Raw genomic sequence first — 27955 nt, forward strand, 5'->3', positions numbered from 1 at the left:
AGCCCCGGGGGTCTCGGACATGCTTCACCGGAGGGGCGGGGAAGGAAGGAAGGAGGGGGGCGACGAGCGAGGGGAGGGAGCGGGAGGTTTGCACTGGGCCCGTCTGGCAGGCGGCACGGAGGCTTTGGGCTGCGGCTCCGCCGTGGTGGGCACTCGAGGCTGGGATCTTCCCCGAGACGTGTGAGGCGAGCGGGGCCGCGCTGGCTGACGGCGTTTTGTCTCTCCGCCGGGGCCCGGGACGAGTTGTAGCCGGGGCTGGCTTTCCCGTGTAGGGAACGGGGAGGAAGGTAGGGTCTGGCTTTAGCGGGCAGCCCAGGAGGGCTCCAGCCGAGCCCCCGGCTCCCTCCGCCACGTCCCTGCCCGGCCTCAGCCCCTCCAGCGCCGCGGCTGAGCGAGGGAGGGGAGGCGGCGGCTGGGGTTTCATTCGACGCCCACCAGGGGCTGAGCGAGCCTCCTTCAGTGCGCAAACTCGGGGCACCAGATAAAAGCTGGGCTGGCAGCCCTTACCCTGCCTCGATGGAGCCGCCACAAGCGGGTGACTGGAGAAGCAGTTAGCAGCAGCGCCATAGCCTAGCGTCCCCCCACACCTCGGGCAGAGAGAGTTTGGGGCTCTAAAGAGCTGCTGCTGCGGCAGGAGGGAGCCGAGGTGAAGGGATCCGCTGGCTGGTTGGACGCAGAGGAGGCGGCTGTAACGGGGCGTTGAGCCTGAGGGAGGAGGGGGGCGATTAAACGTCTTGTGATCATGGCGGAGTCTATGGGTATTTTTTCCTGTCTAACTCTCCTGTGCGTGTGTCTCTGTTTTTTCTCTCTCTTTTTTTTTTTTTTTTTCTCTCTCTCCTTAGGGCGCTATGGCCGGGGCTGCTCGCTCGGGTTCTGCCTGTTGTTGCGCGAAATGGCGGCCGGCGTCTTGGTGGGTTTGGTTGTCGGTTTTTTTGTGTAGGTTTTTTTTTTTTTTTTTTCTTCCCCTCCTATTCCCCTCCCTTCCCCCCCCCCCCCCCATTCCTGCCTTGGCCGCGTCTCCGCAGCGAACCGCGGCGGCGACGGGAGTCAGGCGGGGGGGGGGCGGGGCCTGCGCGGCAGCCAATGGGCGGCCCGCCCGGGCTGCCCCGGCGCGCGCTGATTGGCTGGCGCTGACATCATCCTGCAGCAAGGGGGCAGCCGCAGCTGGGCAGGGTCGGGAGCCGCCGGGGGAGGCTGGGGCGAGGGGGGAAGAAAACGGGCGCCATGATCCCGGCGGGCGGGGAGCCTCGAGAAAAAATGGGGTGAAAAGAGGGGAAAACGGGGAAAAAACGGGCTCGGTGTCTCCATCCGGGGCCGCGAGGAGAGGAGCGGCGGGGCGGGGAGCGAGGCAGAGGGGGCTCGGCGGGGCTTTTGTAACTGCGTCAGCCCAAGATGGCGCCGGGCCTCCCTGGCGAGGGCAGGGCGGCGCACGTCCGCCGGAGGTCACGTGACCGCACCGCATTCCTGTGGGGCTTGGCCGCGGCCCAGCCCGCCTCAGGCGGCGGCGGCTGCCCGGGGAGCCCGCGCCTCCCCTCACGGCCCCTTCCCCGCCTCCCCTCCCTTCCCCTCCCTTTCCCTTCCCCCGCCGCCCTCGTGAGCCGGGGTGTAGCCGAGGAAGCTTCTGGCTTCCCTCCCTGCCCGCCGCGGGGGGAGGCCCCTCCGCGCTGCCCTCAAGGGGAAGTTCCCCGCGGGGCCCCCTCAGGCGCTGCGTGGATCCCCTCTCGGCTCCCCCGGCCTCCCCCGGGGTCAGTTGGTGTCCCTGGGAGCTGCCTCAGTGCTGTCTGGCCGCCTCTCTAGAGCCAGTGTACAAGCTGTGTGGAGTTGTGCTGCTGGGAGCTCGGTGTGGCTCTGCTAGGTGCACGGGGAGGCTGAGGAGAAAGCTGTTTTGCCTCTGGTTCTGTCCGAACAGCGCTTGGGTGTGTTAAAATGTCTGAATTCGTGTCTTGGTGGCTCCTCTTTGAGCAGTGTTTTCCTAGGGCGGCATGACGTCTGTTTGGGAGCTAGGCCGCGGGTGGCCTGTGTCTGTAACGTGGGGATTGAAGCGGGCGCTGAGTGGAAATGGAAAGCCACGGGGTGCAAATACGGGGAGGGTGGCCCTCCTCCTGCCTCCTGAGGTTCGTAGGAAAATGAACTTGGCACACCAGTCTGGATGGGATTAGGAGCTTGGCAAATATATTCTGGATCTGTGTTTTATTTCAGGATTTGGGTGGGGTGGGGGTGAAAAATGTACGTTTTCCAATCAACACTTTTCCTCTTCTCTTTTTTTAAAGAGTGCAACTCATTTTACTGTTTGGGTGGGGTTTTTGTGCTTTCAGAGAATTTCACTGCCAGTTCCCACGTCTTGTTCTTGTATAGTACAATGTAAACTTAGCCTCTGCAGCTAACCCAGCGAACGAATTAACAGCTAAAATTGCTGATGCTTCAAATGTGGTCGTTTGTTCCACTTAGAAATGCTTTATAGCGCTTTTCCTGTTCTCAGTATGTTTGCAGATAGGTGTGATTTCTCTCTTCTCTGCAGCAGCGACCTGATGGGGAATGAAGTTTGAATTCTTGGTGAATGCGTTGTGTGAGAACTGCTGGAATGAAAGTTGTTGGGTATATGACTAATGTAGAAGAATCCTGTATAATAGACGCTGCTTAATGTGTTACATAAGCAACGTGGTGAGGTGGAGCCTAGTTGCATAAGAAGCGACTGGGGACTGGGAGCTACTGTAAGTAGTCGGTATTAGTTGCAGATAGAGCCTGCAGGGCATGTGTGTGCTGAGGGAGGGGCAGGAGGCCCAGGCTGGAAGCATCTAATAGTGCTACATTTTTTCCTTTGGAGGTTATATAAAGGATACCAGGAAAGAAATGGAGACAGTAATTAAGGATGACAGTGTGAAGCTTTTTCAAGTTTGGAGCCTCATCGGAGCTTAACTTCTGTGATGTATGCTCTGTTTTCTGAAATAAACTGTTTCAAGTGTCAGATGGGTGGCTGTCAGCTGAGCCTTGAAGCAGCTGGTTTTGTGTAGGCTACTACAAAGAGCAGGATTCTCGAGTCCTAGAGGTTGTGAGGCTATTTAAAAAAAAAAAAAAAAAAGCCTTACTGGAAATGGTGTTAAGAGCAGGCAGCTGGTTTGTTAACCAAACATCTAAGTGACTGGATTATTGATCCTTTCTGTATAGGCATAGTGTAGCACAAGGTAAATACTCCCTTTGTAATGGAAGCTTCCAGAGAAGCTTTCAGTGTGCAGTGAGCCTTCTGATGTAGAGCAGATTTATTTGGGAGCTGAAATGAATATTTTCTTGCATATATATTAAGTGAGAAACATTCATGTACACTGAAGATGTGGAAAAAAAACACTTCTGTGTTATTAGTCCTTGTGTTTAGGCATGTATTCCATGATTATGGAACAGGGAGCAATTCCCTACCTTGCTGTAAGGGAGCAATCTGAATACTTAGTATTTTATAAGCTACTTTAGAATATCAAATCAAAAGCTTCTCTGGGGTAGAAAGCTTTAATCTGTAAAGCAACCTTTTAGGTAGCTCACATTAATAACCAGGTTTTGCTTTGGCAGCAGAGAAATGAACTATTTTTAAAGTTTTGTGCAGCTGAAAGCTTGTTGTAGCAGCATTTGAACCAAGGAGTCTTTACGTTCTTATGAAACTACAGAAATGAAGGCAAATAAGATAGTATTTGGGTTTGTTTCAAGGCTGTCTTACTAGCTGTCCTCAGGGAAGCACTATCATTTTGGGAAGCGGTAACTCCAGTGGTGATGCAGTGAAGCTTCAAAATAACGTCCGTGATGCATTCTGAGTTGTTTCTTCTGCTGCAGGAGGTGAATAAGCACCAACTGTTTGTACTACTTCTAGACAGAAACCGTAGGGAAGGGGATCTGCCCCAAGGCCAGTCTGTAATGCCTTTAACTGGGAAGATGAGGGGAAGGAAGGGAGCTGGAAGAGAGGGAGATATTTTTTAAATAGTTTGTATTTATGGTAGCCTACCAGAGAGAAACAGTTTCTCCTGAACTACAATTCTGTCCTTTTAAGAAGGATATTTCAGTTGGCTGGGTGTTCTCCAGCAGTTAGGCTTGCGGTTCTAACTTGCTGTGGTATCCTGTCTGTGCATGTATGTGGTCTGTGCCTTTGCTAGGACCTGTTATTTAAACAGCACTGTTTACCTTTGTCTTACAAAGAGACTGACAAGAGTTCAAGGGTATGTAGGGGAGAAGGGAATACGAGGTGTAATAGATCTGAGCGTGCATTAATGCCATAGCTGAAACAGTTGAAGTGGTGCTCATGCTGAAAGATGATCCTGTACCTTTTCCCAGCTGTTCATTCTTGCTTCTGCACCGGCCCTTTTTTGAAGGCACGGGTGTCTGTGTGAGAAGTGGAACAGGAGAGCAGATTTGGCACAAGCCTAATTGTAACGGATGGCTTTCTGATGTGAGTGTGCACTGCACGGCTTCATAATGCTCCTGCTTGGACGGGAGTAGGAAGAAGCAGCTGCAAGGAGAAAAAACAGACGTGTGCATGTTTAAACTGTTAATGAAATTAGGTGTGTTTTTACTAAAAATGCAGTTTTTAAGGAATTTGAGGGGCAGCTCCTATAGGCACTTGGTCAGTGAAGCCAGAATTGCTGTAACCATTGCTTAAGGAGTCGGGCGGTGGCAGGGTCATTTCAGATTCACTGAAATGGTGGACTATAAAAATAACTAGGCCGGAGTTGGGAAGGAGCAGGATTCTGGTTAAGTGCTCACAGATTTTGGACTTAATGAGCTTATCTTGTTGGAGCAGGGTAAAACTTGGAATAGGCTTTATGTGTTCCAGAAGTGACTGATAATCCAATAGCTGGGCTGTTTGAAGAGTTCCTCTTACTGGAAGAGTTGTGAACTAATCTTTAAAAAGCTTGTGATCTCTGTGGGTCACCACGGTCACTAGGCAAATTAATATGTATTACTTGCACGGAGTAGGGCATGTCCAGTGACCTTCAGCTGATCAGAAAGAATTATTTTCAACAGATCTTTCCACCTGGATGTGGAAGGAGTGCTCAAAGCTTGAACAGCAGCAGGGCGGGTACATCCTTTGCACACCACCGAAGGGTTGTTATTATGATATTATAAGTTGAGACCCTTTCAGAAAGATGAGTGAAGATTTTCCTAGGGAAGGAAGACCAGTTATTGGCTCTTTGTGTCTTTATAAATAAAAAATAGCCTCTCACTGAGAGGAGCAGGCTGACAGGTGTTATGTGCCCAGCTGATCTCAGGTTTAGTAGGAGCTTGCACCAAGTCCACTGCACTGTTGGGACCTTCCTAAGAAGTGGAGCTGTATTGTCACTTGATTGTAACATACCTCTAGCCTTGGAGCCCTGTCAGTAATGGTTCTTTGAAGATGTTGGAGATAATTAACAAACAGATGGTTCCTCAGTGTTACGGTGCAAGCAGTGTAAGCAAACCAGTAGTTCTTCAAGGTCTCTGGGAAGAAAATGAGGTAAAGGCTGCTGCTTGCTGACAGTTGGGCTGTGCTAGAGCGAGGCGGTTACTGAGCTGTGGGTTCTGGTGTTCCAGAACTGCAACTCAAGGTGGTCCTCTCACAGCGAGAGCAAGTGTTTGTCTTGTAAGCTTAGAAGCCAAACAAGACTTGGCTTCTGTGTTTCTGTGGCTATTAAGCGTTGGACAAAAGGGGTTCCTTATCTCTGCTGAAACTTGTTAGTGTGACTTGTATGAAGGGAGCATTCTTAAAAACGGTAGAGAAAAACCAAAACCATAGAAAATCAATCTCCTGCACTCTTATGGTCAAGCACGAGAGCGCTGTTTGGCAGCTCGTTAATGATACACAGACACGCAGCATTTCTTTTTTCAAAAGGGAAATGCAGCTTGAGTGCAGCAGCGCTTCACATCTCTTCAAAGGACTAGCTTCAGAAGGCTACTAGTCCTGGTAGGTGTGGCCTACCGAGACTTGAACTGTTCAGAGGAGCAGAAATCTGATGGGATGGTGTATTGAGGATGGGTGGCTGGCTGACTGGCTGTAACCGTGGGCTTGCAAACCTCTGTAGGTTGGCAACTCACGAAACTTTGTGTTAGTGGGGTTCCCAGTGCGTCACAGCTGATGTAAGGGAACTAGTAGGTATGCTTCCCCCTGGCTGGGTGTCACGTAAACGGGTCTGAGAGCTGCTTGATGTGGTGGTAGTGCAGTTGCTGTAGGCCAACCAAATGCAAGAGCAAAGCTAGCTTGTGTGGCAGCTCTCGGGTACATCAGAACTGGGGGGCACTTGAGCTGAAGCACTGTCTGGAGAGCAAGGGTAGGTTAGCAGAGGAGCTAGATGCAAGCACATCTTCCTTGCCTCCCATGTTTCTGCCCGCCCTTGCCATTTAGGTCACTGCTATGTGGTTCCCCAAATTGAAGTGAAGTGAGAAATGGATGTGCAGAGCCGTGCTGCTTTTAGGGTAGCCTAAGCAACCCCTTGAAGAGGCTGAGAGTGAAACTGGCTGGTGTCTGAGGTTGAGATGGGCTACAGCCTGTCTCGTCTCTTACCAGCATCATTCTCCTTTGCTAAACTGAGCTGCAGCTTCATTTTGGGCAGCAGCGCTGGCACTGCTGTTGCTTGATGTAGTCTTACTCGAGATGGGATGAGTCGTCCATCCAGAAAAACCATGGGCGTTCTAATTAGGCTTTACGAGAGCGTGTTACTTAAAATAGCATTCTCACAGCTGCCCTGATTTAGGAGACTGCACTTTTCATAAAATGAAACTATTGCTTTTATCAGGGTAGTGCTACACTTGGATTTCACCTCCAGCGCTTTGCTCTATCATCCCATTATTCGTATACTGGAGCAAGCTTGTAAGCTTATAAAGGTATGCTGGGCAGTTGTGAGATCCTATTTTTAAACCGCTTCTGAGAAACACTTGTCTCCTATCTCTGCGCAAGCATAGGAGAGGATATACTTCATGTAGGAGCCACGGTGTCTGGGCTCAGCTAACAGCAAGTTCTGAACTTGGAGTGTCGTCTCCTTAGAGATAATAGATTTGAAACTGCGCTGACTTCTGCTGGGGAGGAGAAATGCCCATAAGTAGGAAATCGTGGCGGTGGGCTGATAACTGCTTGTAGTAAGAGACAGATCTATGGGACCTTGCAGGCTAGCCGAACATTAAGAGGAAGAAATCTGCTTGTCAAAACTGTCTTTGCTCTACGTAAAGAGTGCAATAAGAGTTAATGGCAGGAATGTTTTTAATGGTACATCTTGTGATGAATCTTAAATATGGCAGGTGTACTTAACCTACTACTGATTTGAAGCAACTCAGTTTACTCTAATTGTGCAATTACCACCATGTAACACCTCTAACATTTCCATTGACTTAAGGAAATTGCCTAAAAATGCAACTATGTTTTGTATGCGAGTAGGCTAGCATCTTAGGGTTTTTCTTCTGTATGTCCCTGATCATCTAATTGAGACTAAGCATGAAATATAAGCACTGAATGTGGGAGTTAGGATTCCCTCATTCCTATAGCAATAATACTAAAATTGAAGGACCTTTTCAGGGAAAGTATAGTATCTAGTTTGGGGCAAAAATAGACTATTAAGGCACCATTTAGACTTGGTTTTCTTTGTCTTTTAAAATTGGCAGGCAGGAGTATTTCAAATGAGGCTAACTACTGTGAACAGAAAGAAAAATCGTGCTGCTGGAAGATGGATTATACGGAGCAAATTCAATGTACCAAATTCTACACATCTTAGAGCTCTTTCATCAAGTGACTATGGTTACTAGTGTAGATCTAATTGCTGAGAGGGAGTGGTTGTCACAAAATGAAATTATTAGGACTGTATCCTGAAAGCTGAAGTTAAGCCTGCGCTGTTTCTGAGAATTCGCAGTACAGGGTCTTACTATTTTGTTCTTTTTTTTTTTCTTTCTGAAACAGCCAAGCTGTTCCTTCAGTTTTCCCCCAGATTGTGTGATACAAATATTACTGGTCTTGGAAGTGCAGCTGTTAGCTAAATTGGTTTGGTTTGTTGTCTGTTTCAGTGGTATAACTCCTGAATACTGTTCCCATTAGAGTAAATTGGAGGATCTAGCTGTTCTTGGTATTGGGTATCCAAAATTTGCCTTGTAGGCCATCTGTGCTCATCTGGAAGAAAACTTACTGGATCTGTTGTAACATCATCTACAGCTAGCAGAGCAAGGTAGTCTGTTTGAGGGCACTTCTGTGCTTTATCTCCTGCTTAAGTCAGCTTACCTAAGGATGTTTTTCAGTTTCAATAATATAATGATACTGCAGCGCTGTTCTAGAACGGTTCCCTTAAAAAAAAAAAAAAAAAAAAAACTCAGTTTGGTAACCTGCTGAGAATATCCATGCCCCACTCAGGTCTGGTTCTGTTCGCTTTAGTGGCTCTGCCTTACCTAGTCTGGTTAGACCTAGGGCCTGTGTCTCAAAAGTCTCATGTGACTCATCCTCACCTCCTTTTAATGCATCTTGCAAATAGCAGAGCGCCAGTAAGCAGAGATTGAGCTGTCTACAAATGCTCTTTCTGTCTGGAAGTGACTTGTTGGAAGGTGCTTATGCCTGTCTGTAGATGTTGCATGGAGCGTGGATTTTTCCAATAGCCTGGGTATTTGTCAGGAAGTTTCTTGCTCCGGGTGCCTCTCCTTTTTGCTTGAATAGCATTGAGCAACAATTATATACTGATTGCTCTCATTACAAGTAAACTCTACATCCTGTTTAGAATAGGATGTACATATTAACAAGTGTAAAACATCTGTTGCATCTTCCTAGAAATAGCATCTTGCAGACTTAGATATTTCAGCTTCACAGCTGTTCAGAAGCCATTCCATATTTAAAATGCAAGGCTTTTAAGGGGTGTTTGAAGTAACGGTTTAAAATAGGTAGCTAAAGCATGATGCAAAATTGAATTTTGTTTTGGAATTGTTAGTCTTCACCCTTCTGGATTGTCAGTCCTCCCAGTGGTATTCCTCACCTTATTAATGACTATCAAAGAGAAAAAAAAAAAAAAAAAGAACCAGAGGTTCAAAATGTAGGTCTAGTAGATCTTCTTGCACTAAGATTCCTAGTTGAATCTGAATTTTGGGTGTGCCCAGTTGGTCTGGGAGTGAAGGAGGCTTTGTTACTGCTCAGAAACACTTCTACTGTAGCTCTTAGGCTGCAATCTTGTTCTGCTTGTCATATGATAAATAAAGAGATGCCTCATTGAACTCTCAGTTGTTCTTCCCTTACATCAGTCTAACACGTGAGCGTTGGGTTTTTTAATTTTTTCTGACACTTCCATTAAGCAAGAGCGTGTTGGTCTTGTGATAGATACCCTTCTGAAGTGCCTTGGTGTAGGAAGTGTTCCCCGCTCAAAGGGGACTCCCGACCCTCTTGACTGCTGCAGGAGAAAAGGATGAAATACATGTTCTTGTAAGCAAGCTCTGCAAATGCTGGAGATCCATTTAGTCTGGGTAAAATAACTGTTCTGTGGTACATGACAGGTGAAACAGTCACAGCCTCCTACGTGTTGATACCTGTGAATACCTGTGCTTACAAATCATTTCAGACTACCAAAGGGAGGATGATGAAGGCCTCTAGGGGTAAATGCAGCTCTATAGTGGAAGGGATAAAAGAGTTGAGGGGCTGAGACAGCATATTCCTCCCGGTAGCTGTGGAGAAGTTACTGGAAGAGTATTCTTGTCAACATTTATGGGTTTAAGATGTTCACCTAAAAAAAAGGATGGGACAAAACACTGAGTCCCTCGTTATTAGGGGTCCTGCAGCAAAAGGTGAGTTGTTAAGAACGAAAACTGAGTAAAATCCGTCTGTCTTGGCTACAGAAAGAGCAGGCCAAACCTGTAGTTCTTGAGCAGCACACAGCTTTTAAGTAGCTCCAGGCTATGTCTAGAGTAGGTTGTCGAATTGATCAAAACAGGCACTGTATGCAAGTGCAGAATTCTGAAAGACCAGTTTAGAGTGGGATCTGCATATGAAAAACATTCCTATTTCAAACACTTGTGCTGCATCGTACATCACATGACTGCTGGCTGTTGTGTAACAGGAAAGCCTTTATTTTTTTTTCCGTTCATCTTGGGGAGCTTGTGGAGGGAAGCACAGATTGGACTTGTATTTAGCTATAACTTCCTTCCTTTTGGGAACCCATCTGAACTTAGGGATTTCAGGCACTTAATCTGCCACGTGGAATGCTTTGGTTTCCTGCCCACATGTGAAGTCGGAGTGAGTTTTGGAGCCTCCAGGGGGTAGAGGGTAACTGGGAACCATCTTCCCATGATTTGAGAAGATCACTCCTCGATTGTCTCCTTGCACAGTTTCCTGGGTGGGTACAGTGAGGTGTGCTTTGGTATACCAGGGTTGGCTAGTCTATAGCACAAAATACCTATTCAAGATTTTTTTATTCTCAAATTTAAGGGCTATTAATTTCAAAACTTCAGATAATTTTGCTGTGACCTGAATGACAACCTAAGCTGTTTCTAAACATCAAAGGAAAGCGATTGGGCTGGAGGCTAAGTTCATCAAAAAATTGCAGTTCTATGCCTGAATACTCAACCTGCCTGCCAGACTTCTCCAAAATCAGCTTGCAGGTTTTCCATGCTACAAATGAAGATTGTGAAGCACATAAGCCATAGAAACTAGCTGAGCAGAGAGAGGAAGATTGGCCAAGAGTGAATGCAGAAGAGGGAGGTGCTTATTTTTAATTAGATGTGGCTTTTACTTTTAGTCATGTTTTGAAACTAGACGTTTGTGCCTAGCTCTGCTTTCTGAAGTGTCAGCTGTTCTAACCACCAGGTCAGTGGCCTTGTTAAACGCAGGTGGAATGAAACCATGAAACCTACAAGTGTGCCTCCAAAATACTGCACGTGCTCTGTATCAGTCACTTGTTCTTTACTAGTCCCTGTTTGTAGGGATTGAGCTTATGTTTATGGATAGAAGCAGAAAGAACACGACTTCGCGCACTTCTCATTTCATGTTGTCATGGAAAATCTGCTCGGTGGCAGCTGGCTGCGTGTGCTATTTTTGTCTTTCTACTCACACGGTTTGTATTAGTGTTTTCTCCAGAACATGCTACCCGGCTTAAATATAAAGGTGCTCATTTTCTTTCTCTCTTAATGTGAAAGACTACTAGACCTCCTCATTTTTTCACTTCAGTGCCAGAGGTGCTTGAAGGGGGGAAGCTGGTTCTTAAGCTCTGAAGCCAGAGTCCTGTAGCTTGTCGTTTGTGTCTGAACTGACTTCTGAGATACGGACAGAAAAACACAACTAGCAAGAGGCTCATCTCTGCCCTCTTAAAGTAAATGCTCCTGTGACAACCTCCTGATCTGTTTGGGTAATGATAAAAAGATACTTGGCAAAAAGCAAGAGTTCTGTGACTGTTTGCCCAGAATATAAATATTTCATGCTGCTTTGAATGCTTGTGTGGCTTAAATATTGCAGCAATAGCGGCTCACTTCTGTTTAGCTTTGGGGAGCAGGAGGAGTGCTAGTTTCCTGCATTCCTCTTCCCCAAAACCTTGGCTACATGAAGGGGGAGAGGTGGAGCAACCTGGAGCTGGTTTATCAGTTCCAACTGAAGGCTGGCAGTGTGAGCCCTGACCTTTGTTGTGCCAGGGGTAGGGCAGCACTGAGTTACATTGCAGCCCTTTCTCAGCGGTCTTCCTTCTGAAACAAAGGCATCGAGCCTCTCAAAATGAGAGTGCAGCTTATTTGTTAGTTGTACATGGGTGATCCCCAAACGTGGCTGTTGCAGCTCCCAGCTAGATCTGCTCCTCTGGCTGCTGTCACTGGAACTGTGATGTGATTGCCCAGGCATGGCCAACATGAGAAATCAGTGAAACTGGATGCTGCAGCACCACTTAGTATAACGCTTAGGTAATTGCCACTGTCTGCACATCAGCTGCTGCTACTTATCCACAGCTACAAATTACTCCTGCTTGGAAGTTTAGGTATATATCCTATTCCTGTGCTTTACAGCATAGATGGCTCAAACTAGGCAGGCCCTGCTGCCAAGTCATGTCCAACTGCTTCCATTTAAAAGAAAAAAGCTGAATTGCCAACTTGAGCCATAGAAGGATAAGGAGATCCATAGTAGTCTCTTGGGTTTTCTTCAAGAGGGGGATAAAAAAAAAAAAAAGGATATGGCCCTAGTTAATAATAATAATTTTCTTGTTTGTGGCAGTGGCACACGGGTGTCAAAATTTGGATGAAGCGGTTGGGGTGTTGTGTGGGTATCATTAGCAGGAAGTGTGCCTGTACCTTTCATATAAATCTTGTTCCTGTCAAGTCAGTCTGCAGCAATCCACTTAAGGTATGGAGCTTCTTGGCACTGCAGAGCATGTGCAGAACAGGCCTGCAATCACTTGGGCAAGGAGCAGATAAATACAAGCTTTGGCATGCAGAAGTGTCCTCGTGTGGAGCAAAGATAGAAGCACCAGGCTTGTCCCAGCATGTTCCTCCAGCAGCTACGCAGAAAGTCCCTGGTGTGTATAAACGCTCTTTGATTCTGGTGGTATGTGTATTTTCCACTTACGTCGCAGTGCTGGTCATGCTCTGTTTGGGGGTGTCGATTTTCAGGTTGGTCTGAGTTTTTGTTTCATTTAAATTTTAGGGTTTTTAAAAACTGACCGGATCGCAGCTGCTGACTGTGATTCTTCCTGCTGAAGTAAATGAATGCTGGTATTAGCTGCTTTAGCAAACTAGCTGTGTACAAAAGGATCCAGTTTAAGAAAATCTAAGGGACTCCAGAAAAAGTGCCTGGTTACAGAAAGACTTACAACCTCTTGCATCATGACTTAGGCGCAGACAGTAAAACCTTAATCCTCCGTCTGAATCACGCTAATGCCACGTTAAAGAGACACGGCACCGTGGTGGCTTGACTGGGGAGAGAGCTGAGCAGTTCCACTTGTCCTTGGATACATTTTTAAATTGCAGATGAGTATGGATGATTTTGCTGCTGGTTACCCAGTATTTGTACAGGCTGCTTGTGCATTTAGTCTGCTTTGCAGTTCCTGCCAGGATGTCGCTTTCATTTCTCTAGGATAATTTGGTATGAATGGAGTAATAACCTAACAACTGTGGGAACACTTAGCAAGTGTGACACTGGTGGTAACTACCCCTATCAAAAGATGAAAAGGAAACGTTAAGCAGTGCACAAGCTAAGGCAATAAACCACATAAAAGGCAGGGGCTTAAGTCAACATATGTTCCTTTTAAGCTGTAGGGTCTGCTACCCTACCCGAGTCCACTGTGGGTATTGAAAGGTCTGAATGTCCGCAGGGCTGGTAGCACCACCTATTGTTCTCGGTCTGTTTTCTTAGCTTCCCTAAATCCAAATGATAAAGTTCTAGGCCCTGGTTTGTTTGTGAAGGCCATAAAATCAGGAGTGGGGGAACTGTGCTCCTATTCTTGTTGTGCTTTAGAATAAACGACTCTTCTTGCTCATGAGAACTAAACAACATCTTGTCCAAGCTGTGATCCTTCATGGGAAAAGTGTATCTAAGTAGTGGGTGGGGTTTAAGAAGCTTTTGTTTCAAAATGAGCCTTTCACAACTCCTGATGCTGGTCAGATTATGCATACCTCAGTCACATCTGTGATTTAGCTGTGTGTAATGAACCTCTTCACACATCTCTTGCAGGCTGAGAGCAGCATTAGCTGGGTCTACCAGAGGCTTAGGTGAATTCTTCATATAATGGTCACTCAGGTCTGCTGTAAGCAGAGCAGATGAATACATGCTGCTGTTGATCACTTCTAATTACGCTAATACATGGCAGAAAACAAGCCACTTGATTCAAAGCGTATTTTGATGAAAGATTGATGATAAACAGGAAGCTAAGTGGTAGGTTGGCATAGCCATAACAAATACGGGTGAAGGACTTCATTTCGGGGAGGAGTTGGCGTGATGAAGGTTCTGAACAGAGCAGTATCTTGAGCCAAACCAGAAGCAGGAGAAGCTCTGATGGCGGAAAGCTTCCTTCAGCAGCAGTGAACAAAAAGGGGGTCTTATGCGGGCACCTGCTCAAAATTAATGGTTTTCACTTAATGGCAGCTGTCATCAGCAAGTCCATGCGGAGCTTTGCTGGGCCTGGAAGTGTGGGGTGGACAATACCAGCCCGAGGATGGTTGATGGGGTTGTTGGCCTGGCCTTGGGGCTGGAGATGTTGCTGAGATGAGTTTGCTGCTTGGAGGAAAGGACTACTTAGCAGGACAACAAAATAAAGAGTGATGGCAGGACCAGGCTGATGGTAACTGAGGTTTGTCTCAGTGCTGGGACGTTGCCAGCTCTTTTAATGAGCCCTCCCGAGGAAATGGGGTGTCACGGCCTGCTGTGGATGTGGGAGGCAAAACTGGCTCAAGGTGTTACCTCTGGCTGCTCTTCCCCACTGCTGGGGTTATTGTTCTGACATCAAAGCAGGGCGCTCCATCACCTCACTGATGGGTTGTGAGAATAGGCTGAGAACTAGGGACTGATTTCTTCAGTAAGTAGATCAGTCTCCCACCCCCTAGGTTTTCTTTTCTTTTTTTTTTTTTTTTTTTCCCTTGGGGGGTTGGGAGGAGGAGAGGCAGTGCAGATCTGCTGCCTCCCTTCAAAATGGAAGGGAGCTGCTGGGTGATGAGGGACACAATCCACCCTTCCAAGCTCCTGTTGCTGCAGAAACACTTCTTCCTCTTTTTGCATCTATTCCAACAAAATTTATCGGTGCCTCATGTCAAGGCTTAAGGTAACTAGAAACTAATCACTAATTATTAATGAAAAATGTGGCTTTAGGAATTTTGTAATGTAGGAAAACCATAGCAGAAAGAGGGGACAAAATACCCTCAAAGGCATATTGGTCAATGTTTAACTAGGAGATGCTCTTAGCTGTAGTTTCATTAGCTTGTCACAATTTAACAAAGCTGTTTCTGCAGCGAACAAAGCAGGGTTTGGGTTTTGGTTATAACATGACAAGGAATAAATGAGGCAACAGCGTGGCCTGTAATTACCAGCCTTATGAAAACGAGAGGTCCAGTTGCCCCAGCAGCCTGTTCTGATGCTTTTCGTCTTCCTCTGGTTTGATACCATGGTGTCACAAAACACAACGGACGAGTTGATTTTCTGCAAGTGTTTCTTCTTCGCATCAAACATTTTTCTCACTTTCATTTCACGGCTTAAAACAATGCAATTAAAACAATGAGCTTAATGACAGAGCAAGCCTTCATCCCCCACTCCTTTCCATGGTAACTCCAGTACCTCATGAGTTACTAGTAGTGCTGGCAGGGAGACTGATGTTTACAACTGTCTGACGTTTTCTGAATACATTCTTCAGTCTTCTCTCGCAAATTGAAACCAGATGGGAGCTGCAGGGAGCAGAATGGAATCTAATTGTTCTGTGGCTTGTGATGTTAACAAAACTCTTCGGGTATTTTCATTGTTATTTGGCAAGAAAATGGCTTGTAATTCCTCTGGTCTGATCACTGTAGTATGCAGTCTTCTTCCAGCGTGTCAGGGTAACTACTGTAAGCCTTCACTGAGATGTTTTGCTTTACTTCTACCAGAGTGATAGACTACAGCGTGAGCGTATTATGCTGGTTGTTTTTTTTTTTTTAATTTAAAAAAAAAAAATAATCAAAAACTAACTAAACAAGCCAGAAAAGTTCTCTGCTCATCTGGCAGTGCTGATTCTGAGGCGAAATACAGTTGTTTTGCAGCATGTCTTTCTCTTTTCCTCTCTCTTCCACTACCCTACCCAAAAGTACATAAAGTAGTAAGGGGACATACAGTGGAGTTAGATGAGGGGAGATGGGACCGCTTCAGTTTTGGGTGGCTGAGCTCAAGTTCTTTAATGCAGACAGGAAAAGCACTCTCATGTAGTTAATGCCGTGCTGCTTGCACTGGTTGGTGTGCTCTTGGAGGAAAAGAAGCAACCTGTTGAATCACAGAAATGGGGTTTCCTGTTAGGGCTTGGAATTTCCTTGCAGCTTTCCCCTCTGCCGCTACAGGAGCTGGTTTTGTGTAGTACGTGTGCCCAGGCAAGAACTTGCTGGAGATGAAGACAGAAGCCAAACGGTTCTGCATAGACTGCAATGGTTTCTGACTCAAATTGTGTGATAACTGCCAAAATATGGTGGGGTGTGGCAGGAACTGCTGCATCTAATCCTGCTGAATCTCTGTCCCTTCATAATTTGCCTAAAAGAATACAACATGCTAATCCTAGTTAACGTGAAGCTTGGGAGAAGATGTCTTGCTGTCTTCTGCCCATTTGGAACCTGCTAGCATGCAAGAGCAAGTTTCTATATACTGGAGATCTGTTGGTTTTCTTCCAGTTACTCAATTTTAAGTCACATTACTCCTGATTTCCTACAGAAAGAGAAGCTGCTTGCAGAAGAAAAAGTTATAGCTTTGTAAAGATTACTCTGAAAACAGTGAGCAGGAAACAATGACAAAGACTCACATTACTAGCTTGTTTTGCTTGGAGTTGACAATATATAGGAGTATGTTAAAATAGTCTGTATGTATTTACTATTATGGAATACGTAGTTGTTTTTACACTTGTTTTAGTCTTATAATAGAAGCATTCCTAACAGTTTAGTATAGCAGTCTTTTAGCGTCAAATATAAGGTCTGTGCTTTCACCATGAATGTGAACGTTAAGAGGAATTTATATAAAACCCGTCTTCTGAAGTAGTTGTTCTTAATAAACCAGGTTTTACAACTTCAAGAGGTGGACAGACAGGAAAGGGGGTGGTCATGTTTTCAGACGAGTGACACTTAGACATTTAGAATAGACATTTGAAATGAAAAAAACGTATCTGATGCTTGTTCTTTTTTCATGGTGATCACTCCAATTAAATCTCGGGCTTCTCTGATGCCATGGCTTGCTCGCTAGTGCTTAGGAAATACCAGCCCGCTGCTTTCTGGGAAGCATATTCCTCTGAGGCTTAGTTCAAGGCCCAGTCTAAAGACTCTTAATGCCTTTATTGTGCTGCCTCTGCCATACAACACAGGCATTTGTGATGGAAGTATTTATGTGGTCAAGTGCAAGTTCTTCCTTTTTTTTTTTTTTTTTTTTTCCAAGCAGCGTATTACCTAAATGGGAATACTTCTCCAGCTTTCTGAGAGTGGAATAATGTGAAACAATGCATTTGCTCCTGTATGCCTTTTTTGTTCCTTCTAATCTGCTGTCTCTTCTTACCCCAGTTTCTTACAGTCAACCTCCAGAAGAGCCTACTTCATAGAGTGAAACCCACTCAGGTTATCCTAAATCTTTCCCAGGGTGTTGGATGAAAATGCTGCTAGTCCCTTGAGTTTTCATTTCTGTCCTAGGTGATCCTAGGACACGAGCTAGCATGTAAAGCTGTCCCAGTGATGCAACTCCTTTCTCCAGTTTCAATAAGTGGAAGTGATGCTTCCACCCCTAAATAAAGCTCTTGCTGGGATAAAAGGGCTATATATATATATTTTAATTAGATCCAAGTAAGATCCATAAACCTCATTGGAGAAATTCAGATTCTTTTCCAAGTATTTTTCAACTGAAAACTTGTCTTAATGGTGAAAAACAGCCATGTAAACTAACGTTAGACTGGGTGACTGTTAAAGGAAAAGCATGTTCTCAGTGTGGTTTTTGGACTTCCAGACTGATTACACAAGCTTGAAGGCCCACCCTACATCCTGTGTAGAAAACCAGCTCACAGAAATGCCCATTGTTCTTTGGGATTGTAAGTGCCTGTGTTTTCTGCCTGCCCTCTTCTTCAAAGCACTGTATGGAAAATAGCAGTGCGAAGGAGCCCCAGCAGCTTAACGAGTGCTTGGCCCTGCCAGGTACTGAGCACTCTGCTCCTGCTCAAGTGGGAGGGCGAGCTGCCACGCTGGGCTCCCCGCTGAGAGAACAAAGGTGGTGTGTTGGTGAAAGCAGCTGGGAATGTCGGAATTAGTTGTGTGATTTAATTGATAATTGACAGACTTGGAGCCTGAAAGTTGTAGCTCCCTGGGTGTTTGCTGTCTTCGGGGAGGGGGAGGTCGAAAGGAATGTGGTTTGCTGCCAGCTCGGTGAATTGTCCTCGGTGTTGCTTCATCCTTGCCTGGTCGTTCATGTAAAAAGAGAATGGGGGCATCCGGATTTCATACCCAACCGGAGAGCGGGTACTTCATCTTCTGGATCTCTGCTCTCACTGCTGAGATTTGTGCCATCCTGCCTACAAGTTAACTCGACCTGTCCCCAAAGAAGGGACCTATCAAGTCAAAAATAGCAGAGTTTTCTCACTCTACCTTTTTGTTTTCCTCCTTCACCTACGTTATCTTGGACAATATTTTTTTTTAAGATGAGGTGCTATTTGTGATGTTAAATTTTCAAACAGGAGAATGTTTTAAAGTGAACTCTAAAAATATTGTAGTTCTCTCTTTTGTAAAAACCAAACAAGCTCTTATATAGCTTGGTAGAATTCAATACTCATTTAAGACCAAAATATTAGCTAAGATAATGCTGTGGAGTCGAGCACAGGGCTGCCATGAGAGTGTTCAAGGCTGGGCTGAGCTTTTCAGCAGCCCTCTGAAAGGAGCTGCCTCGCTTCAGTTGCTGCCAGTCTCCTGACTGCTCAGCGTTCCCAAAACATGTGGCCCATAAAATGGGATTATAGGGAAGGCATTCAAGTAAACACAAGTTCCCTCAGGATGAGATTTGCTTTTTCGTGTGGAGCTGCTGCGTGTTCCAGCTGGGGATGGAGGGACGGACAGACAGACAGACAGCTTCTCTGGGTGACCCCAGCTCTGACACCCCACGCAGCTGGGGGCAGCGGGGGGTGGGCTGTGCTTGCTGAGGGCACAGAGCATGTCCCCATCCCTGCGTTTTGGGGAACGGGTTCCTCCTGGGACGGCTGGCCCACTGGAGCCCCCTTTTTTGGGAGGGCACACCCATTACAAGAGAGGGGAGCTCACCCTTTCTGCATCTCTTCAGTGCTTGCACGTGGTAATAAACGACTGGTCCCGTGATGTGGGTGTAGCTGCCAAGAATCCGCAGCGAGCCCCATCCATCAGTAACCGCACAGCGTTGCTTCTGCGGCCCGGTGTGTTCCTGAAGGGAATTCAAGGAGAAGTGGCTGTCTTTTTACCTTGGCTGTCTCCTTACCTTCGTGCTTCTACAAAGATCACCGTTATGTGGGCTGGTAATAACGTGTTTCTATGGCTGTGCAGTCCTGGGCAGCCTGTTCTGTTGAAACTACACAACTTTGGATGAGTTCAGCCTGTAGTTTGAACGCTTTGGGGTTCTTCGTTGAGTCAAAATATTACATCAGCCTCAGCAACAAGTTTCCTGTCCTGCTCCCTCGTGGTCTGCATCCGGTCCTGGCCTTGGTAATTCAGCCTGCGGTTGCTGCTCAGCGGGATTACACAGTACGGTGTCTTAGGGCACAAAACCTTCGGGCTCAGCTCCTTGCACAGTATCTCTTCATATTTTTTAAGCACTAATCTCAGGTGCATTTCACCCTTCATGTCCAGCGGGTGTTGGTCACTACAGTAACGGCTCTGATTGTAGCCATCCCCTTACAGTGGTTGTAAGACTTCTAGAAGCTTTGCCTCAGCTTCTAGAGGTACTTTGTACCCCATCACGGAGGCTTTCCAGGGGAAGCTACAATCTTAAATGCTTTCCTTAAAACAATAGGAGTTCATAGGTTCATGAGTATGTGTTCCAGACTGGCTGACATCCTGTTGCTGATGTGCTGCTGCTGGTAGTGGAGGGAGGAGTGTGACAGCGGGGTCTGCACCAGGCACAACACAGACCCGTGCCTCTGAGCATCGTTACACATTTTTTCCATTCTTTCTTTAGAGTTTAACAGTTTCTCTAAAGAGAAACTGTTTCTAAAGAGAAACTGTTAACTTCTTGCTGTTGGGCTTAGCGTGAAGCTTTGAACAAATTCGGCAGTGAGGATTTTCCGTTTTCTTCAGAAACCTAGGCCAGAAACTCTCCTTTCTTGTTTCTGCACCTGTTAGAAAGAAATGGAGAGAACAGCCCTGGGAGCAGAGAACCCAACCCAGTTTCTGCAGCACTCAGCAGCAGTGAAGTTGTTCACTTGCCTACACCCTGTAGTAATCAACGTGAAGAATTACTTGCTGTGGGTTGTAAGTCAATGGTACCTACCCCATTCTTCCAGCAAGAGAAATGTAATTTATTTTCAAAACACAATGGGAAATAACATTTACAAAACCAAGGTGGGTGAATTCAGGGCCTGTAGCTCATTCCCCAGCTGACTGCAGAGCTGACAGGAGTGACTGCACTCAGGTGTAATGTCACTGTCACAGATGGACACAGCTTTCATGTCTGGAGGGTCCCATTATCAGCCCTGGCATAAAGGGAGGCATAAACGAGAGAGGCTACCTTAGTTCAACAGTCCCAGATAACCACTGGCTATTCTAAGACTTTAATTCTGTTTATGGTTGGAAGTTTTTTGGAAGGCCTGAGGCTTGTGAGCGTGTTTTGTACAGAACTCTGCTTAGAGGCTGAGAGCAGAATTACTCTCTGCCTGTATTTTCTGTATCAAACAGCCATATATTCATCATATTTCAAATACGAGGGTTAAAAATAGAGAGGATCGTTAGATCAGATTTTCCGAAGTTTAAGGAGATTAATTATGTTCAATATCTCCAGGTTTATAGGATCTGCTGAATTACGAGGGGAAGTAATGACATGATTACTGTATTTTCCAAACATTAGGTAGAATATATAGATACAGCAGCAGGGAACCAAAAATGTCTTGTGAATAACAACAGCAGCACCTGCTTGTATTTCATTTTGCAATTTCTGTGTGGGGTCACTTATGTGGCAGAAAATGGCATCTTCTGAACATACTTTGGAGAGGAATGAGGTGCTGGTAAGGCTGAAATGTTTGATATTGTGCTGTACGGTGGGGATGCTGCCTGAACCAAAGGCAGGTAGGGGACACAGACATGACTTTGTGCTCTCAGCTCTGTATAGAAAGATTTGTATAGAAATTTCTAGGACAAAGAGAAGTCTTACCAATAAAGTGTGGTTCAGATGACCCCGTTTGTATGTTTACACTGATAAGAGGTGGCACAGGTGGCTTTTGTGTGACTGTGAAGAAGTCCAGATTTGGTTTGGGCAGCTGCATTTAGGCAAACAAGCCATCCTGACAGAGACTGAACATCTCACTGTGTGTTTCTGGAGAACAGGGAAGGGAATTGCATAGTAAAAAGCCAGATACAAGCATGGCTAGGTAAAATAGATCATTGGCAGTGGACTAGTAGATTAACTCGGTGTGCAAATCCCAGTCAGCTGATGAAGATCATCAGACTGGCGTTAAAGCAGTGAGCTCAGTTTGTAGCAGGTAAGACATTGTCTTGGGGGGAAAAAAAAATAATTTTCCTTGTGAAGTCAAAAGGCCCTGAACACTGCCTATCTGGGGACTGTTAGGGGTGACACCAGAGATTACTAAACCTGGAAGAAGTGAGACGAACCAAGCCCTTTTCATTTTCTGTGTAGCACGGTCATTAGCGCCCTTGGTGGTGTTTCTGCTGAGTGCAGTTTTGGTGGGTTTTACGCTTGGGTGCGCTTCCTGCCCTATGCATTAGCATAATGATGGCACGGGTGGGGAGCATGGCTCTGTGCTCCTCCTGAACCCGCTGGGAAGGCTTCACAGCTCTCCGGGAAGGCTTCGGTTCTGCCCTGTTGGAAATCCAAAGGGAGGGACCCCTCCTTGTGAGCGGCCGTGTGGGAGCGTGGAGCAGAACAGGCAGCAGCAGGAGGATCTCAGGGCGTCTTCACCTCGTGTCGGTGAGCACCTGGAGCCTGTGGCGCTGTGGGAGAGGCAGGAATAGACAGGGAGGGCACTTACCCCTGAAGCAAAGTGGGAGCAGAGCCTGAGCTGTGCCCCTGCTCCTCTGTGTGGGCACTGCCGATCCCAGGAGGGAAGCACCGCGGAGGTCGCTCTCCCCCGAGCACCGGGAGAGCTCCAGGCCCCAAACAGGTGTGCAGGGCTTGTTCCTCCGGGAGCTTCTCCCAGCCTCGCTGCCTCCTCGGGACACGCAGGAGTGGTTTGGCTTCTCTGTGGGGAGATGGCTGTGGGAGAGGGAGGAGCGTGCTGCCGGGAGGCAGCGGGCAGGCCCTGGCATATCTGGGGAGGGTCCGCTTGGGTCTACAGCTCTTCTGCCTCCGAAGGACACCACCCAGCCTGGGCTGTGCTGTGGAAGCAGCAATTAGAGAGCTCCGAGTGATAGAAATCTGTATTAAAACGAGCTCGGAAAAAAACTTCGGGAAGACTTCATCCTGTTGAAGCTGGCTGGAAGGGGCTCCTCCGGCGTGAGTCATCTGCAGCTGGAGAGGACCCTGGGCAGAGCCTTCCTCCCCTCTGCTGAATGGGGCTGTCACCGTGCCCAGGGCCAGGGGAGGGAGAAAAATGCCCTGATTCATTTCCTAACCAGATACGCATGGGAGGGCTCCCCGCAGGGCCGCTGCCGGGGGGGTTGTGGCTTTGTTTTTCCAGTGGCTCAGCTCCACAGCAGCAGCGCTGGGCAGCTTCGAACTCCCACCCAGAGGCCTGGGCTGTCCCCCAGCCAGCACCCGAGGGTGCTGATACGCCTGGTGCTGCAGAGGAAGTGGCTTCTGGTACAAGCTGCGAAAGTCTGGCTGGGTGCCTGCCAGATTCAAGTTGACACAAATGTTTGAAGTCTTTAGCTTTTGTCTTACTCTTTTTCTAAAGATTTCTCTGCTTTCCTACTATTAAAATATCACCTATGCCGGTGTTTTTTTAACAAACAAATACATGGCTTTATTTTATTTTATTTTTTTCGAAAAAAAAAAAAAAACCTTAAAGCCTATAGATCATAAAAATATTCTCAAATGCCCTCGATACTGTAGCAAAACCCAGGCTAGACCGTCTGCAGCCCAAGGTGTTGCCTGGGGCCTTTTTGTGCTCTCCCATCCCTGCAATATGACATCCTAGAGACGGTGTGGGAAAGACTTGGTCTATTTGAGGTATCCGGCGCCCCCTTGTGCTCTTTCTTTTTGTGTGTTGCGATGCCAGGAGCTGCCGAGGGCCCCAGGCACACGTAGGGACGAGGGAACTTCAGCCTCATCTTCAGCTTGCTTGGAGATTGGGCTGCCCCCCGGCACAAGTCTGCAGAGTTAACCCCAGCCATGCAGTGTGTGTGTTCAAAATACAGCCACAAAACTGCTTTATATATTCCCAAAGACAGAAATAACTCTACATTCATTTAAAGGTAGCAGCATTTGCTAGGTATAAAGTTCCTCTGCTGGTTGTAATTTTAAGTGGGGTTTCAAACTTCCGTGGCTCTTAAGAATATGATGCAAGTTTAGATTTTTTTCCATCCTACTCCATACTATGTGATTACTTGTTTTTAATTATTCACTTTTTGCTCTGTGCAGAATGTGCTGCTGCTCCCCAGAAGTCACACTTGAGGATTAGATTGATTTAGTCCCTTAAAAATAATTTTTCAAGTTGCCCACTGCAAATGCCTGAAAGGACTTAATTTCTGCAAGTGAGGTGCAAATTCCAGAGTAAAAGAGGTAATTATCTTACAGAGCTGACTAAATAGCTACCACTCTTCTGAAAACATGGCCTTTTAGTGGTTTGCTCTCTTAAAAAAAAATACATGTACTGTCTTTTCTGTGTATCCACTGCTAGCAGTGGAAGCTTGAAGTTGTTCTGAGGACACAAATACATTATTTTCCTGGCCTGATGCAAAGTCACAAACTTAGTGACACCTTTGATGCCAAAGCAATTGACTGCAGCGTGTGCAGTGAGCTCTTCCCATTGCTGGCTCCTCAGGGATTAAAGATGTTGCTTATTTCAGGTTTATTGACCCACCATGGTTTTCGTCTGGGCTGGCTGCTGTTCGGTGGTGACATTTCCAGCTAAATAGCAGTGTCTATCAGTGTACTCCTCCTGAGGATTACAATTGTTTCGTACAGCAGTAACAGGAATATAAAGCAAGAGTGGCTATGCCAGGCTTGGCCAGGCTCCATCTACCTCAGTGTCTCCAGCAGACACTGTAAGTGCCTTGATAAAAGCCTAAGAACAAGTCAAATATAAAAGCTTCCTTCTTTACTCTTAGCCTCCAACTGTTTTCACATCCCACACTGATTCAAGGTTTTGTGTGTTTAGCAAATCTTGAATAGATTTAATTTACAAATTGTTGGGTCTTCCACTGAACTAATATTCCACTTCAGTGTTCACAACATCCTTTAATGAAGAGTTCAGGAAATCACCTGTTCCAAGGTGAAAAGCCACCTTTTTTCCTTTGTGTTGAACTTCATACTACCTTATTGGGCATTAGTTCATTCTTATTTTGGAAGGAAAGTGAACAGTTGCCATCCAAGATGCTCTGGATTTTACAGGCCTCTATAACATCCTTTCAATTTTCTCTTTTTCAGCCTGAAGAGTCCTGTCTTATTTGATGAACATGTGAAGTTAGAGTTGTTTTTCTGCCTGTACATGATTTTACACTTACCTGTATTGTACCTATTTGCTATTTTCTTGTCAACTAACACTTGTTCAGTCTGTCACCTGTCATTCTCACCGCCCTGAATAACTTGTATCATCAGTGAACTGCCGTGTTCTTGTCAGCCCCTTTTCCAGGAACACTGAGCTCCATCACTAATCTCTGAGGTTCTGCACTGATAAACTTTGTCTACTCTGAGCACTGACCGCCTTGTTCTGTTTCTGATCTCTTACCCCTGCAAGGACTTTCGCTCTGAAGCCATAGCAGCTTGGTTTCTTTAAAAGCCTTGTTGAGGAACATGGTTGAAAGCTTTCTAGAACCTCAAATACATTTACCAACCCAACCATCCTCATCCATGGCATTGCTGAGCCCTTAAAAGAAGACTGAAAAGTGCTTCCAAAGTGTCCCTGGGTTTCTGCTTAACAGTTCTATTCCTTGTTATCGTGCATACTGCTTGCTTCCAGGTGAAATCCTCAGAGATGAAGAAATGGCATTTTTGAATAATTAGACCTCTTGCAAAGTACTGAGTGAAGCTCTTCAAAAGGCAGCACAACTTCCCTCGTATGGTTTGCATAGCTGAAGTAGCTAATGTAGATGAATTTGGAGAGAAATCTCCTTGGCAAAATCAGCTCTTCCCAAACACAGGATGTTGTCGTTAATCATTTAAGCAAAATGTGTGGTCGTTGTTGTTCTCCCATTAAACCTACCTACTTGAAAATATCAACAAAAGGCTCCTTGTGGCTGCACAGCTTAACTTCAGTGTTTGCAAACCTGACAGTGCCAGGTCTGATGCAGCTGCTGGATAAAGATCATTTGCAGATTTATTCCTAAATTGTCCGGTGAAAGAAAACAAAATTAGAGGAGAGGAAAAAAAAAAAATCTCAAACAAATCCAGCATGTTGGAAATGTGGTAGCGCTTCCACTTACCAAGCATCTGAACCACCGCTTGGTGAATAATGCAGTGACAGTTGCAGAAGACTGGTGGATGCTCTGATAAAACACAGAAATGCACATATTAACATAGGCCTGTTAGCTCTGTTGATGCACTGAGCTTGTGTAAGAGCTCACACTGTTGAGGTTTAAGGGCAACACATAGTTTGTAAAAGGCCAAATTCATATGGGATGCATTGCATTTCATTCATCAGTGGTTTTACTGTGCCTGTGTGTGTGTAGGCTCTTCCCTGTGGTACCCAATAGTAAGCATGACATAATAAAAATAAACATATCTTGCATTTATAGAAAGGAGGAAGGGGGCAGTTAAGAGTGTGTGCATAGATACTCCCCGCAGAGCTGCTGGTTTGTGCTAACTAGCTGGTGTATCAGTCCTTACTCCGCATTGCAGTGGTTAACTGTTGCCTTTTTAAAAAATGTATTGTTTAAATCCATGTAAAATACTTCCCTAGACGCGTCTAGGGGCCGACTCCAAGCTCTGCCTATTGCCACATTGTGCTGTTGCGTGCAAGATTATCTCTCCAGATAAGCATGAATAAAGTTCAAATGAATCTATCAATAATCAGTGGAAAGGATGTCATAACGCCAAGTCTGATACTGTAAAAAATACACAAGTCCTTGAAAACATGTGTTTGGAAAGGAACCGCTTTATTCTTAACATAGCTGCAGGTCTGGCAGCAACAGCTTGTGAAGAGGTGTGGGAATTAGCTGAGTCGACTCCCCGCTGGCAAGGAGCGCTAGGAGGCTGCCTGCTACCAACATGAGCCTGACTTCTCCTTTTTAAATCCCTTTGCGTAAAGGAAGGTAAATTGTTTTTCTTTGCTAGTGAAACATTGTGAGGCAATGCTGCGTTTGAGAAGAAAAAGATAACCACTTGCTGGAAATAAAATTTCTTTAAAATCGAATGGATTTTGGTGTCATTTGTGATTTCTTGTAGTTTATCTTAATCTCCTAGGTTCATCACAATAAATACAACTGAGAGTGAAAGCCACATGAACTGGGAGATTGAGGAAGGAAGAGATGCTGAAGATAAAACGCACATTTTTAATTACTCACTTCTCTGATTTGGATCTGTTTATAATTAAACTGTTTTCAGTGGAATTTGTAGCATTTGCTGCAATGCAGTGTGTGTGGTACAGTGCTGAGCCTAAGCAAGAGGCAGTTGGAACTGCTCACCTCATTTTCCATGAATGCCACAGTCCCTGTGATTGTTAACGGGGTAGTGGGCACAAGCTGAAATGCGGGAAGGTCTGCTCAGAACTAAGCAAACCTTTTTCCTCTGAGAGAGGCCATTGGAGCAGATTTCCTAGAGAGGCTGTGGGGTCTCTGTCCTTGGAGGTACTAAAAGCCAGCACCGAGTTGTGAGCAGCCAGCTCTGAGCAGGGAGGTTGGACTAGATGCTCTCCAGACATCCTGTCCAGTTGCAGTGATTGTGTTGAGTTTTCATCTTGATTCTATTTTGAAGTTTAGTATAATCACAACAGAAATACCTTGATACAGAAAGAAAATTCTGCCCATTGCTAACATACTTAGGAGCTTCATGCATCCTTGCAGCTCTCCTTTTGGCAAATAGCTGGTCTAGGAATGAGCTCGCCTCCTTTCATGTACACATGCACACATGTATGTTAGTTGATGTTATCAAATATCTTGTAGCTAAGGAGAAATTATGTACAAAAAATAAAGTTGGGCTCAAATGTCTCATTTTGCACTTTTTAAAATGTTTTGGATAATGAAAAATTACACACAATACAGTGTGAGGAAACGATGCATGAAAACAAATAGTGTGGCCAACATAATCACTTTGCCACAGAATAAATTTTCCCCAAATTCTACTTTATTAGAGCATCACTTAAATAGTGCTTATAAAACTATCTATAATGGTGCCCTCTGGTGACTCCGGAATTTTTTACACTTGAGTGAAATCAAAAACAAGGCAGAATTTGGCCTGGTAATCTGAAAGCATCCTAGGCAGTTGTATTCACTGAAGATTCATGAATAAATCAAAGCTACCTGAGTTCAACCAGGCAATATATACAAGGGACAGACATACAGTAGTCCTGGACTAACTAGGAGTAAAGGTCTAATGGGTAAGGCAATCTCACACCTTGCTGTACAAATAATCTCTCATACATTAATGGTGAAAAGAAACCTGACTTTTGACACTGCAAACTGGTCATTTATTATCTTGTGCCTAGACAAAGGAAAATCAGAAGATGAAACGACAAAATCTCTGACTGAGTTTGGCTGGCTGATGCAGGGCATGCGGAAGATGTTGATTGATTATTTGAAGTCTCAGAAATAAACCATCTGTGAAAAGGAATGTCTTTTGTATACTCTGTAGTTAGTGTGGCTTCCACACAGTCTCTGGAAAGCTGCTTTCTTCAGTGCTCTGTTTTCTCTCCTGGATATTGCTTTTTATATGTACAATCTGTGCAGCATCTATTGTCTTTACTGCCCATCATTCCCCACCACACTGGCATGCATGATCTTCATTGCCCTGACTAGTGTTCAGATGGATGTCACTCTGTTCTGGTTGAAAATGAACCTTTTCTTTGCAGTGTTGTATTATTTTTCAGCCAGATCTGTA

The 27955-nt window shown here is 45.7% G+C and overlaps 1 long non-coding RNA gene across 4 annotated transcripts; it reads left to right on the plus strand.

The window, feature by feature from the left end:
* LOC311432296 lies at nt 1-26273 on the plus strand. Of its 4 annotated transcripts, none has more exons than XR_014689961.1 (3): nt 1-758; nt 23342-23482; nt 23770-26273. It is a non-coding gene; the product is annotated as an uncharacterized lncRNA (long non-coding RNA). The 4 variants fall into 4 exon arrangements; XR_014689962.1 differs by having other exon boundaries at nt 24350-26273; XR_014689959.1 differs by having other exon boundaries at nt 1-783; nt 23342-26273.
* Nucleotides 26274-27955: the final 1682 nt, after the last annotated feature.

This window comes from Aythya ferina, assembly GCF_964211825.1.
Source record: "Aythya ferina genome assembly, chromosome: 1".
NCBI classification, from domain to species: domain Eukaryota; kingdom Metazoa; phylum Chordata; class Aves; order Anseriformes; family Anatidae; genus Aythya; species Aythya ferina.